We start from the raw sequence: 15655 nt of genomic DNA, 5'->3' as shown, positions 1-15655 counted from the left end.
TTCGACTACGGTGTTATTAAACTGCAACACTGTGAACACAATTTCCCCTAGCTTATTAGCTGCATCTTTTTTGTCTAGACAGGCAGAATAGCTTGTAACCTAGACGTCAGCTTTACCCTTGCACCACCAGGTTTACACTTAAGATGGGAAACATCACCTGGAAAGGGTCTCAGTGTCCCAGTGAAAGGTACTTCTGTGTGAAATAATACAGCTTTAAGGTGCAGAATCCTTAAGATTACACACAAACACACACACACACTTAAGGGGAGAAGCTTTTGACAGTACAGTTGTACCTTGGATCCTGAACGCCCTGGAACTCGGACGTTTGGGCTCCTGAACGCTGCAAACCCGGAAGTGATTGTTCCAATTTGCGAACGTTCGTTTGGAACCCAAATGTCCAGTGGGGCTTCCGTGGCTTCTGATTGGCTGCAGGAGCTTCCTGCAGCCAATCAGAAGCCACAATTTGATTTTCTAACATTTTGGAAGCCCAACGGACTTCCGGAACAGATTCCGTTCGACTTCCAAAGTGTGACTGTGTTCTAAGAGCAATTTAAACCCACAATCCACTCTGCTGAAGGAGGTTTGGATGCGGCCAAGGTGCACTCTGTGCTTAGTGAAAGTATGGGCAGTCAGAAGCTATCCCTGCTGGGCTGATCTGGGTCCCAGTTTGTAGCTGAACAGGACACTGCCTGTCTTTCACCCTTTCCAGGTGTGAGCATCAGGGTTTCATTAGTGGCAGTGTCTCTGCTGCAGCATTCAGCTAAACTGCTGGCACCAGTCTGCTTCGAAAAACAATGCAAGAGGGTGCCATTGGGGGTAAAGTCAAAGCACTGCAGAGTTACAGCGCCTGCTGCGGCTGTAGAGACCAATATGGGAGAGGCATGTTTTATTGCAGATGGGGCTGATGAAGGTGTATGGTTTCTTTGCTACGGATGCACCATGGCATTCCTTCTCTCTGCGCTCTTCCCAGTGGTCATTCCTCCTGTGGTCACTGCTGTGGATACATAACTGGACTGCCTGCCTCCAGGCACCGTGATCGTCTGTAAGGGATTCCCACACTGCGGGGTTAACGTTGCCAGCATTCGTGTCATGTTTGCGGACATCTTTATAACGCAGAGTTGCCAACAGGCCTGGTGCCTGAAGACAGCTCCCACAAAGCACATCCTTGGGGATCCTGCCGTCTTTCAGCCTGTGTACATGACCATGTCAGTGTAGATGTTGCTGAAGAGGGGAGCGAGTGGCGCTGTGGTCTAAACCAACGAGCCGCTTGAGCTTGCTGGTCGGAAGGTCAGCAGTTCGAGACTGCACGACGGCGAAAGCTCCCCTTGTTCTGTCCCAGCTCCGGCCAACCTAGCAGTTCGAAAGCACGCCGGTGCAAGTAGATAAATAGGTACCGCTGCAGCAGGAAGGTAATGGTGTTTCTGTGCGCTCTGGCTTCCATCACAGTGTCCTGCTGGCCACATGACTCAGAAAGCTGTCTGTGGACAAACGTCCCTCAGCCTGAAAGCAAGATGAGTGCCGTACCTCATAGTCACCTTTGACAGACTTTGATGTATTACGGTATTTTAATATTTTGTTGGAAGCCGCCCAGAGTGGCTGGGGAAGCCCAGTCAGATGGGCGGGGTATAAATAATAAATTATTATTATTATTATTATTATTATTATTATTATTATTAACAACAACAACAACAACAACAACCACCACCGTCCAGGGGTCCTTTACCTCTTTTTACCTTTAGAAGTTGCTGAGACAGAAGTGCAAACATAATGTCAGAGACTATATCCTGCCATGTGGTGCCCAAAATGTTTATGGCACAGAACATATGGATAGCACTGAGGCATCACTCCTCACAGGTGTAAGTTGCCCACGACTCACTTTCTTTTTCCTTAGCCAGGTGTTAGGATTGCTCCCTAGCACCTGCTGTCCAACACTCATAAAACCAAGGCAAATAGTTTTTTTTAATAGATTTGATCGGAAGATCTTTCTTTGTGGGAGTATCATTTGAACATTGTAGAAAATTGTCAGGAATAAAACTAAGGAACATTTTATTGTTTTTTTATGCATTGAAAGACAGCCTATTTGCACGGTTTTGTGTCTACCCAAAACTAGTCTTTAATTTCCTCTTTTGGCAGTTAAGCAAACTTGGGTCATCACTCCTGACCATGGGCTAAACTGGCTGGGGATGATGGGAGTTGTAGTTCAACAATATCTGGTGGCCCAAGAGTTCTGGTTTAGATTATGTCAAAGCTTCAAGCTCAAAGATATTGCAAGTGTGTGCCTTTAGCTGGTTTGGTAAACATCCTGTAAGTATTGCTAAAGTAGTGAAATTCCACAGTACCCATTTAAGTAGGAGCAAGTAGTGCAACTCATGTTAATTTGGATCTCTGATGCTCTGTGGGAGGAACCTGCTTCCGAAAAAGAAAACGGCCATTGTCAAGAGTGAAAAAGCTACAGCACTGAGTGCCTGCAGAAGGGAAATTAGACTCAATATATTTGTATGTGGCGCATAACTGCCCACACAAGGACATGTGCCTCTTCACGTGTTTTCATCTAGTGGGCTTCTCTGTTCATGAGAAGTTTCCAACTATGACTTCTCTTGTCTTCCAGTCTCTGCTAGGTTCACTTCCTTTAGCGATCTGCTCTGCTCGCCTCACCCTTTTGACTATTTTGCTGTTTAACTGAGTTTCAACATAGGTTTGTTATCAGCCACTCTGTCTCACTCAAGCCCACACCAAGGGACCACACGTTCTGAATGACAAACTACAAAGACAGTAACTTTCAGGTAATAAAACAGATATTGCTATATGTCAAGATAAGGAAAAGCAGCCAAATAACTCCATATTCAAGGCAGTCTGTTGCCAGAAGTAATAGCCCCTAGCTTCATGGCTGAGAGGATTTAACCCACTCCCAAAGTCCTTGTGACAATCTGAACATTGTGTCCTTAATAGAATTTAGTACAGGTTGACACAGTCAACAGGAATTAGTTCAGTGATGTGTTGTATCATCTAGCTTGCAAGGGACAGCTGCATCTGTTTATTTATGCCTTATAACCAAATGAAACCTTTTTGCTGTATCTTTGCTTTTTATTTCATGTACTTGAAATTGAGTTTGAAAGTGACACTTAAGCTAGAATTGATTTTGTTCTGCAAGGCTGGTTATTAAATAGGGCAACAGTTGAAATTTCCATCTGATTATCCTTTCTTCATCTTTATTAATGGGCCTCCAAAATGTCACTTCTTAGCCAAGGTAAAGGACAAAGGCATTCTAATCTTGATATGGTTTGGCCAGGAGAAATCATTCTCTCTCTTTTTAAAACCATCATTTAAATTCCCTTCCTGGGAAATTAAATTTTGATGTCACCTTCTCAGTCCATACAATTTAGAAACAGTAATTGAAAGCAGTAAACAACAGCAGTGACTTCCAGACAAGGATAAGGAAATCGTGAACAAGTTGATGGAGACACAGAATTCTGCGGGGAGATCGTAATAGGATGAATTTGAGAATTACTGCCAAAGAAACTTTTCAGAAATGCTGCATGTCAGAAGTTCTTAATTATTATATTTTACTTGGATGGCAGCACAATGAGTTACTATTTAACTTATCTTCTCCAATATGCTATTTCAGTATCAGATATGTACTCTAGCTTGACAGAACTCTCAGGACGAAATAACTATAGGGTGGAACTCAACTAAATTTTAATCCGAGAAGAACCACTGAAATTAATGAAGATGACTACGTTAGGGTCGTTCATTTCAATAGGTCTGTTCTTAGTAAAACCTAGTTGACGACCATTCACAAAGGCTAACAACTCAAATTTACCACATTTGGTCGCCCATCCTCAATTCCCTAAGCATTCTGTGCAAACATGAAATGCACATGCACAGAGCACATTAGACTTATTCATGTTTCAGTGTGCTGCTTTTGTGGGTTATTATTTCATTAATTAAATTACCTGACTTCCAGATCTTTAAAACTATCCTTCTGATGGATAAAAATCACTCTTTTCACTTCAGTTGTCAAGCTGCAGTGTATTTAGTCTTATTTCAACTCTCCCAACCCTTTTTTTATATAACTTCCATTTATACATGGGTTTTTTGTTTGTTTGTTTCGTTTTTTTAAAAAGATGACCATTATTGAGGCAGAGGATCTTATAGTATAAAACTATGGACTTTTCACAGCCCCCTCCCCCCGCCTTGAGTTATAAAAAGATAGCTTCCTTTATCTATGAAAATTGACATTTGCTGATTCCTTTTAAACAAGTTGGTCTTTATTGCCCTAGTTCAGAGCTTTCCAAACTGTGTTGCGACATGTTAGTGTGTCGGCTGCAGTGTGTAGGTGTGTCGCGCAAACACTCCCCACGCTCCCCCCAGGGTTGGAAAGGGGTTAGTTTAACCTCCGGTTTGCTAGTAAAACTGAATTACTGTGTCACGACATAATGCAAAACTGAATCACTGTGTCACGGAATGATGCATGTCTAAAACGTGTGTCACCAGTATGAAAAGTTTGGAAAGCTCTGCCCTAGTTGGACATGACACCAACAGCATGATTTTCTGCATGTTTACTTGGAGTGAAATCCTTCTAAGTTCAATGGAACTTAATTCCAAGTATGGTGGCATAGGGTTCTAGCTTTCAGCATTCTGATTTAAACTATAGTCAAAATAAAATGTGAGAATGGCCTATTGTACATCTGTGCCTTTCGATATGAATCAACAAGACATATTCTAGATAACAAACTATGAGCCGCACGCCACGTTTTCCCTCCAAGCTATACGTTGCATCTGGTACCGACCAATTTTAAAAGGGTTTCTCACCTATGTGCAACTTTTAAAGGGAAAAGTGAAGTTGGGTCATTTCTAATTCACAGTTTCTCCATAAATTGTAAGTCAATAATAATGTCTGGAATTTCTGGTTTAATAATAATAATAATAATAATAATAATAATAATAAAATTTATTTATACCCTTTCCTCCCCAGCCAAGACTGGGCTCAGGTTGGCTAACACCTCTTTATAAAAACAAATTGATTGAAATACAACTTAAAAACAAGATTAAAATACAACATTAAAATACAGCCTCATTTCAATGGAGTGGATTTGTGTGGGGACAGGGGGCAGAGTTGCCATTAATCTCTTATCAAAGCTCAAGTTTAAATCATTACAAAAATCTGGAGCAAAGGGGAATTGTATGTTGGGAATATGTACTGACCTTTTGTTATTTTAGTCACCAATATTTAATAATTGAACAGCAACAGTTGGGCACCAGTTCTTCATTCACTTAGCTACTGAAAGATACCGGTATGTAACTGATAATGGAAAAGTTCTTGTTTGTGAGAGTAGTCTGCAAAATAGATACTGAGCCTTCAACATTGTAACTGGGGGGAAAGTTTATAAACACATGCACACAAACACCAGTCTCAAAATACATGTAGTATCTACTAGCTTGCAGAGCTAGTTACACGATGGCTTGTAGTGTGGTAGACACGGGGCTGTAAAAATGGCTGCGGCATTGACTACCCACTTTCTGCTCAACCTGCTGCCCATGCAAAAATTGTGAACACAATAAGAATACAGTGGTGCCCCGCAAGACGAATGCCTCGCAAGACGAAAAACTCACTAGACGAAACGTCTTGCGAGTTCTTGCGAGTTTTTTCCCTCCCCCCCTTTTTCTAAGCCGCTAAGCCGCTAATAGCGCTAATCTGCTAATAGCCGTGCTTCGCAAGACGAAAAAACCGCAAGACAAAGAGACTCGCGGAACAGATTAATTTCGTCTTGCAAGGCACCACTGTACATTTTTATTTATACCCCGCCCTTCCTGGTTTAAAAACCGGGCTCAGGGCAGCTAACAGCAAATATAAAACATTGATTGAAATGCAACTTAAAAACAGCATAAAATACAACATAAAATGCAGCATCAATATCAATAAAATTCAAAAATTATGGGGTCATTTTCTTTGTGGGGGAACAGTCAGTAGACATCAAATGATCACCAGGGCTACCTGGCCAAGTTGGTCCTTCTAGGGCCAGCAAGGAGACCAGGGAAGAATTTAAATGTGGGGTCCCAGAAATGGTTTCTTCATAGAAGAGGAAAGGGAAAAGCCATCACGGAAAAAGCCCTGGCCCTGGTGGAGGATAGTCTGGGTTCCTTAGGGCCCGGGACCTTCAAGCTATTATTATTCATGGACCTCTGCGGGACATACCAGGAGAGGCTGTCCGATAAGTACGAGCATCCTAGGGCTTTAAAGGTCAAAACCAGCACCTTAAACCTGACCCTATACTCCACTGGGTGCCATTACAAGCTGGTAGAGCACTGGGTGAATATGCTCCCATGGCAAGGACCCCGTCAGGAACCTCGCTGCAGCATTCTGGACCCGCTGGAGTTTCCGGTGACAGTTTCAAGGGCAGCCCCGCACAGAGCGAGTTACAGTAGTCGAGCCTGGAGGTGACTATCACATGGATCACTGTGGCCAGGTCGGGGCGGGAAATCATGCAGCCTGTAGCTATTTCCAGTCCTTTACCCACACCACACTAGTTGAGATTCCTTTTGTGTTTATATGTCCCAGCCCAGCATCGCAGCCGCTGGAAAGAAGTCTGTGTGTGATGTTACATATACACAGATATTCCAAAATAAAACACCCGTTAATATATATTAATATTAAATAATATATATAATATTAATATTATATATAATATATATATAAGAAACACTGGTTTCATAAAACCTCAACCACACTTTAATTCTACATTTCTTGGACTATTATTCAATCAGTTCCAAAGACAAACAAAGCACATTCTGCACTGTCGGTGTGGAATTACACAATTGTAGAGTTGGAAAAGACCACAAGGATCATCTAGTCCAGGGGTCAGCAAACTTTTTCAGTGGGGGGAAGGTCCACTGTCCCTCAGACCTTGTGGGGGCCGGATTATATTTTGAAAAAAAATGAACGAATTCCTATGCCGCACAAATAACCCAGAGAGGCATTTTAAATAAAAGCACACATTCTACTCATGTAAAAACACGCTGATTCCCGGACCGTCCGCGGGCCGAATTTAGAAGGCGATTGGATCGGATTCCGCCCACAGCCCTTAGTTTGCCCACCCCTTATCTAGTCCAAGCCCCTGCGATGCAGGAATCTTTCGCCCGATGTGGGACCCACGACCCTGCGATTCTGAGTCTCATACTTTACCGTACAGTGGACGCTCAGGTTGTGAATGTGATCCGTGCGGGATGCACATTCGCAACCCGCATCTGCGCATGCGTGGGTTGCGATTCAGCGCTTCTGCGCATTGCGCGATTTAATGCTTCTGCGCATGCGCGGCCGCCAAAACCCAGGAGTAACCCGTTCCGGAACTTCCGGGTTACGGCGTGTCCGCAACCTGAAAAAACGCAACTGGAATCGTCTGTAACCCGAGGTATGACTGTAATGGGATTCCAGAGCTTAGCATGTGCAGCCCACAAGAAAGCAGCTGGAGAAGAAGAAGAAGAAGAAGAGGAGTAGTAGTTTGGATTTGATATAATAATAATAATAATAATAATAATAATAATAATAATAATAATAATAATAATTTATTATTTATACCCCGCCCATCTGGCTGGGCCTCCCCAGCCACTCTGGGCGGCTTCCATAGAAACCAAAAATACAGTAAAATATCACACGTTAAAAACTTCCCTGAACAGGGCTGCCTTAAGATGTCTCTGAATGTCAGGTAGTTGTTTATCGCTTTGACATCTGCTGGAAGGGCGTTCCACAGGGCGGGCGCCACTACCGAGAAGGCCCTCTGCCTGGTTCCCTGTAGCTTTGCTTCTCGCAATGAGGGAACCGCCAGAAGGCCCTCGGCGCTGGACCTCAGCGTCCGGGCAGAACGATGGGGGTGGAGATACTATTTCAGATATACTAGACCGAGACCGTTTAGGGCTTTAAAGGTCAGCACCAACACTTTGAATTGTGCTCGGAAACGTACTGGGAGGCAATGTAGGTCTTTCAAGACCGGTGTTATATGGTCTCGGCAGCCGCCCCCAGTCATCAGTCTAGCTGCCGCATTCTGGATTAGTTGTAGTTTCCGAGTCACCTTCAAAGGTAGCCCCACATAGAGTGCATTGCAGTAGTCCAAGCGGGAGATAACCAGAGCATGCACCACTCTGGCGAGACAGTCCGCAGGCAGATAGGGTCTCAGCCTACGTACCAGATGGAGCTGGTAAACAGCTGCCCTGGACACAAATTTGACCTGTGCCTCCATGGACAGCTGTGAGTCCAAAATGACTCCCAGGCTGCGCACCTGGTCCTTCAGGGGCACAGTTACCCCATTCAGGACCAGGGAATCCTCCACACCTACCCGCCTCCTGTCCCCCAAAAACAGTACTTCTGTCTTGTCAGGATTCAACCTCAATCTGGTAGCCGCCATCCATCCTCCAACCGCCTCCAGACACTCACACAGGACCTTCACCGCCTTCACTGGTTCTGATTTAAAAGAGAGGTAGAGCTGGGTATCATCCGCATACTGATGAACACCCAGTCCAAACCCCCTGATGATCTCTCCCAGCGGCTGCATGTAAATGTTGAAAAGCATGGGGGAGAGGACAGAACCCTGAGGCACCCCACAAGTGAGAGCCCAGGGGTCTGAACACTCATCCCCCACCACCACTTTCTGAACACGGCCCAGGAGGAAGGAGCGGAACCACTGTATGACAGTGCCCCCAACTCCCAGCCCCTCAAGACGGTCCAGAAGGATGTTATGGTCGATGATATCCCGCCTTTCACTCCCTTTTAAGGAGTCTCAAAGCGGCTAACATTCTCCTTTCCCTTCCTCCCTCACAACAAACACTCTGTGAGGTGAGTGGGGCTGAGAGACTTCACAGAAGTGTGACTAGCCCAAGGTCACCCAGCAGCTGCATGTGGAGGAGCGGAGACGCGAACCCGGTTCCCCAGATTATGATACTACCACTATTAACCACTACACCACACTGGCTCTCCGAATTTGTTGTGGCTGTCTTCCCTGGTCACTGGTGCATGGAGACTTTGCTAGCAGAGGTTTACAATGGGATTGTTCATAACAGCCACTACCAAAAAAAAAAAAAAAGTTCCTAGTCAAAATATGGAACAAAGGGATTATTATGACATTAAGATTCAGGAACAGAACGTAACTGGGAAGAGGACCAAGAGTCGAAAGACGGCTAGAAAACTGCAGGCATTCGAAGCCAAGCTTTTGATTGACAGTTCCAAGTTACTGAAGCAGGAAACCAGACTTAATGAGCTGCAAGGTCAGTTAAGAATATGCTAGGCGGTGGCAGAATAAAAGAAAAGAAAAGAAAAAGAGATCCATGCAGTTTACTACCTTCCTAAGAGAGGTTTACGATGCTATAGGTAACTGAACAGAAACCTATGTCTGACAAGAGGGATACAATCTACTTGCTTTCTTAAATCCTCGATGAAAAATTGCTTTTACAAAATGAGGACCAAAAAACCCCCCATTTTCATTTTCTTTCTCAAACTATCAGGACACGACAAGCTGAGAATACCACTTGTTAAAAAAGAAAAGCGACACAACTACCCTTCGTCTGTGTTTATTATCGAACAAGAACATATTGTTACGAAGAATCAGAATGCCAACCCAGCAATCTGAGCGGAGACAAATGCGACGAGGTGACGGATTGTTCTGGAACCAGTGGCAGGCAGGTGAAAGATGGCTGTCTTTGGATCAGCGTTCAAGCATAAAACCCTTCATAAGAACAATTACTTCTGATGGCTACAGCTGTTCGCAGCCAAAACCAGAGAGAATAAATATTTGCAGTTTCTTTTCTTCAAAATGCCCCTTAAGCAGCTGATGATATACAGTTGTGTCACAGTTAATTATATAATCTTTCAGGTTCCCCATCCTTAGAGAAATCGTATTTGTGAAAGTGGAAGTATAAAGGTGTTTTGGGTTGTTGTTTTTTACCTAGCCTATCCATATGTTGCTTACTGTAAGAAATAATAAAAGTAACAGTAATACTACTACATGGGGTAACCTTGGATCTCAAACGCCTTGGTTCTCAAATGCCGAAAACCTGGAAGTAAGTGTTACGGTTTTCAAACTATTTTCAGAAGCCGAACATCCGATGCGGCTGTCAGCTATTGTTTCTGGGGCACTTGCACCAATGGGAAGCTGTGCCTTGGTTTTCGAACATTTCGGAAGTCAAACGGACTTCCTGAACGGATGAAGTTTGGGTCTTTTGTTTTTGCTATTTATTTTGCGTTTTTGAGGCTTTTTCGGTTAATTTGTTTTTGTGTGGAACCCAGTTCAGCTACTGATTGATTGATTGATTGATTGATCGTGCGACTGCGGAAATGGATAAAAGCCCCCCATCCAAACAATGACCATCATCAGTGCAGGTAAGAAAAAAAAATCAATTTTAATTTTTTTATCATCTACAATACTGTCTTTATTTATTTTATAGTAAATTGCTTTCGTTTTATGGATCAATGGTCTTGTTAGATGTTAAAATTTGTGTTAAATTGCTGTTTTAGGGGTTGGTTTTAAAAGTCTGGAACGGATTAATCCATTTTGCATTACTTTCTAAGGGAAAGCGCACCTCGGTACTGGAACACTTTGGTTTTGGAACGGACTTCCAGAACAGATTAAGTTTGAGAACCAAGGTACCACTGTAATAGTATTGGCAATACTACAATTAAAAATACTAAAATGTGTTTTTAATTTATTCCATACTGCATAGTGACTTCTGAGTGGCCTACATTATTTGAATATAGACCAGCACAGTCAAACTAGCGATAGTATCAGCCTTCTTAGAAGCAACTATCAAAACAGCTTCTGTATTTGCCCTCACTAACCTTACATTGCAGCCCATCTGTTATCATCTAAATAGTCTTCTCTTCTCAGATATTTTACTTTAATTGAGTCTGACTGGTTACAAAGATTTGTGTCAGCTAATGAACTGTTGACTTTTTTTTTTTCTTTCCTGCAAACTGACCAGAGGAGCACAGTTTCTGAAGTCTTCAGTCTGCCAACATATTCCCAGTTGCTACACTTGAGAACAGGTCTGAACTGAACACAGATTTTAGTATAGCAATATTATTACCCTTGAGGCCTCTCCCCACTTTTTTCTTCTTCTCAGCAGGGAAATGCCATTAATGATGTCATTAATGACAGTAATCTTACCTGACTCCAGTTCTCTCTTGAAGCCCCTTCTCCACCCCCACCACCCCCAATAATAGCAATTTTTCTTTCCCTGGTCAGTCATGCAGATGTTTTCCAATGCCTTCAACTGGAAAAACAAGCCATTTGATGGCTATACTTGTAGGCTGCCTAACACTTCTGGAATCTTGTTTTTTTATTATACAATTATCCTACTTTGCAAATGAAGACTATATCCCAAAGTAGCTCACAGCAATTTAAAGATAACTACAAATAACAATTTAAAAGCGGTATTGATGTGGGGGTGATGTACATAAATCAAAATATAGTGTAAGTCCTGCCCTAAAGGCTTACAATCCAAAAGACGGGACACACTGAAGGGGAAAAGAGAGAAGGCGTGACGAAGACTAGGGAAATCAGTTTTGACAATGGCAGAATAACGGGATTGGTTCCTAACAGGCATTTTTTCCAGTTGAGACTAGGGCTGGGAGATATCTGGTTTTCAACATCACAATATATCACCAGCTGAACATCACAATATACCAACATATCATGATGTGTGAAATAAGGATGGAACTGTGTAGAAGCAAACAGTAGGACTGGCCAATACCTGGTTTTCTACACTGCAATATACCACCAGCTAAACATCGGGATACATCATCCCCCACACTGTAATACTTGCATAGCACACCAATGCACGCACAAAACATGATTTAGACTTCAAACCGGTTCTGAACGATCTATCTCCTGGCCCTAGCACACATCTTGATTCGTGATATATTACTGGGTCAAAAATTTTGAAACCGATTTCACGATGGCAACTTCAAACTCGTTTTGCATGACATTATCACCCATCCCTAATTGAGTCCCGATTATTGGTACATTGGATTGATCTTTATTACGGCCATTGGCCCGTTACACGACAGTTTCCCATACCAGCATAATATACTTAAATCTCCAAATTTAAAATCGCCAAAACTTACAAAAAACAAACAGGAACCAAAGCAAAATAAAAACAAAGACCACCATCATACATTACAATAAATTTGTAACCTATACATCGCCCTCTGCTCATAAATTAATCAGGGATATCAATGGTGATATCACCTAAAACATAGATCATGGTTTAAAACAATGGTGATATCACCTAAAACATAGATCATGGTTTAAAGGGATTATCGGAGCCACACAGGAGTCCGTTTCTCTTCTTTAGGGATAGGACGCTGATCAAGAATCTGGCAACCATGAGTGATCTTTGGGGGTCATCATCAATTAGTAGATATCTCAGTTTGGCTTCAATCGTATCATCGGCAATTCCCTTAAGATATTGAGCAAGAAACTTGCTCCTGGCTGGTAAGTGGACCCTCTGGATACGCACTTAATTAATTCCGGGGGTCCGTACGTACCCTGAAAAGTCCACAACATGAGGCGCCGCTTCTGCACATGTGCACGCGGCAAAACCCGGAAGTATACACTTCCGGGTTTGCTGCGTTCACAACCCAAAAGTTACATTACCCGAAGGTAACGTAACCCGAGGGTCCACTGTATTCTTGCTAGGATGGAGGTCCTTGTAAATAGACAGTGGTAACAGAGGCCAAAGTGGCCTTCCCTTGAACAGTACAGTTTGGGATTGCCTTATCAAACGGCAGCTTGCCTTTTTTACTGGAGTACCCATTCTGGGAGCGCCACACAAGAAGCCCCTCATGCGCTCAAAGTGCATGTAACAGAGATATGGGGGAAACTACACTAGAGCAGCCCATATTACCATTTTAAGAACTCCATGCAAAAGAAAACTGCATCTCTTTTATATGCCATGCTGTTCTCATTACGCCGGCCGTTAATACCAGCTCCTCTTTATCTTCCTCTTTTTACAAGGAATTATTGCAGCTGCTCAAACTGCATTTTGTATATGGCTGCCATATGTGCGGCTCAGACCTCCTACAAACCGATTGTGATCACTGCACAACTGATCCTGGCTGATGACTCAACGCCACTCAACACAATTTCTGTCTCTCATAAGCATCGAAAAAGGTGCCACGTTCAGGTATGACTCACGCTTGAGCCTCAGGAGTGCATCACTGCTATTCGGATCGTCCTTGTACCTATCCTGTTGTCTGGATGAAAGTCACCAATTTCACTGTTTAGTATTTAACTGTATGAATGCAAGCATCTGATACATCTGGTGAATACATCAGGGACAAGAAGCAAGGGCCATTAACCTAATTATTTCAAGGTTTCAGAACAACATCTTTGATGAGGTCCAAAAGCTGTCCTGGAGGTTTTCTTAAAAGGATGCAAAACCTAGCTCTTCCAAAAGCCTTAGAGCCGTTGAGTGAGCATGGCTAGACCTGTGGGACTGTTGACACAGAGTACACTATTTTTAGTGGTTTCTTGATGAAGAGACTGTGTTTGTTTGTTTGTTTGTTTTTACATCGTTTTGCTGCCACTGTTGTATGGTTTGCTTTGCTGGAAGCCACACTGAGCCTTACAGAAGAGAAATTCCAGTTTTTTAAAATAAATGACAGTCAAACCTCATTTTGTGGACGGGATGTGTTCCGGAGGCCCATCCGCAAACTGAAAATGATGCACGTCGAAGTGCTGTGTCTGCGCACACACGTGGCACGATTTAGCACTTCTGCGCATGCACAAACGGCGAACCTGGAAGTAACCCTTTCCGGTTTGCCACAGATGTTTGCCGAAGCGGACGCAATAGGAGGCGGACGCAGAATGAGGTTTGACTGTAATAACAAAGCAACTACAACCAGTGTATTCTCTGCCCCATAGGTTTGACTGTTATGTCACTAAAACCTGGCTTATCCTCCAAGGTAAATGCACTGTTTGAAGTGTAAAACTATGCATAACACCTCAGACACCTGGGCTTGGTGCAGATTCAATGCTTGCTCCCTAGAAACCATGATTTGCTCATTAAGTCAGCCAGAAGTGTGTCCCAAACACTAACATGTAAATGAGACCATTAGAACCCAATGCTAAATGTACTAAGGATCTATGAAATTAACAGAATTTACTTGCAATTGTGTCTTGGATTGAAGCATAAGCAATTTTTCATTACGTAGCATTACGCCACCAGGTAATTTTTGTCACAAAGGAAAAACCACCAGACAGCCACATCTGTTGAATTTCCCATATTTAGAAGGCTCAGCTTAATATATTCAGCTTAATATTCCTATATTAAATCAGGATCTGCTTCTTTCCTTTCTTAGAAGCCCACAACAATTTTCAGGGATTTATCAGTGTTAAGATGCTATTAATATTACTCAAGAAGCTTTCCAATATGCTAGATATCAACAAGTGAAACCTTTATTATCCTGTTTCCCTATTCTCTGCAGCTTTGAAGGCTGAGTCGTCATCTTGCTAATGTCACGCAAATGTCCCAGATTTGCAGATGCACAAACAGAATGGATAATAACTGGCGCAGTTTCCTAGACTATACAACCCTTCCCATAAGCAGAGGCAGGGACTCTGGATCAGGCAATTTCAAGAAATAAAAATCTTCTCAGCTGAGCACATCCGAGGAGTACCAAAAGCAGGCAGATGGAATATCATTCTTGTGAGCACGGAGGCACATTATGAAATACCACACTGCTGCCCTCCAGACCTTTAACAAGGCGCACTTCTTAATTCAGTGGGGGTCAGAAGTTTAGCTTACTCAGCAAGAATAACACTATTAAAAGCTACTGCTCTTTCATGTCACCACAATTCACACTCGTACATTCCGACTCTGGCTAATGCAGGTCAGTGAAAAGAACATGAAGGGAGAGAGGCGGGCACCTCAGCCTGCATATTTTAAAACAGAATTTATATGTGCTTTGAAAACAATCTAAAAGGATCAATCTAGATTACGAATCTGATGAAAGCGTGCGCAGCAAAAGAGATGGATGGACGAGAGCATATAAAAGCAAGCAAGTCAGAATCTTTCTATTGATTTCCAGGCAGACAGTGTAAAGCACTCTGCTGGTGCCTTATATATCATTGCACAGAATGAACTACTGTTGCGCATACAACTGAAGCATGTTAGGATTTATCATCAGCTGATGTGCTGTAGGACACTTTTGAAATGGAATTTCTTGCTTCCAATACAGCGGCTATTAAATCACTAGTAATTAAACACTGCTCAAGCAAACATGAGAAAACATCTGTAACAGCACCCATTCCAACAGTTCTGATTAGATATAATATCCTACGTCAAAACCAGCAATTAGGCCAGCATGTACAATAATTCCATCATTGATAACAGTAAATTCAGGCAATAAGAGATTGTCTTACAGAATTTATAATGGAAAAAATCTGCCCATGACAAATAAAAGCTTTTTCTGATGCCTTAATTTTAACAAGAGTCATCACACTTCCAATTATTTTCCTGACCAAAGTTTCATCTCTTAATTATTTTCAATAAATGCCTGCTTATTCATCAAGCAACAGGTTGCCTTATTTTAATTAATGTGCCTTATCCATGAAACCTCCATGGACTGATGTTCTCTCAGAAACTTCCAATTCAAAAAACAAATTCT

General features: G+C 42.6%; 1 protein-coding gene across 4 annotated transcripts in view; it reads right to left on the bottom strand.

The window, feature by feature from the left end:
- Positions 1-15655, bottom strand: part of ZNF608 (zinc finger protein 608) — a gene marked incomplete at its 3' end in the record, with an annotated part of 135270 nt that overhangs the window by 58544 nt on the left and 61071 nt on the right. The gene's annotated exons all lie outside the window — the stretch shown is intronic.

This window comes from Podarcis cretensis (assembly GCF_951804945.1).
Source record: "Podarcis cretensis genome assembly, chromosome: 11".
Classification (NCBI taxonomy): domain Eukaryota; kingdom Metazoa; phylum Chordata; class Lepidosauria; order Squamata; family Lacertidae; genus Podarcis; species Podarcis cretensis.
This window is presented reverse-complemented; position numbering and strand designations above follow the sequence as displayed.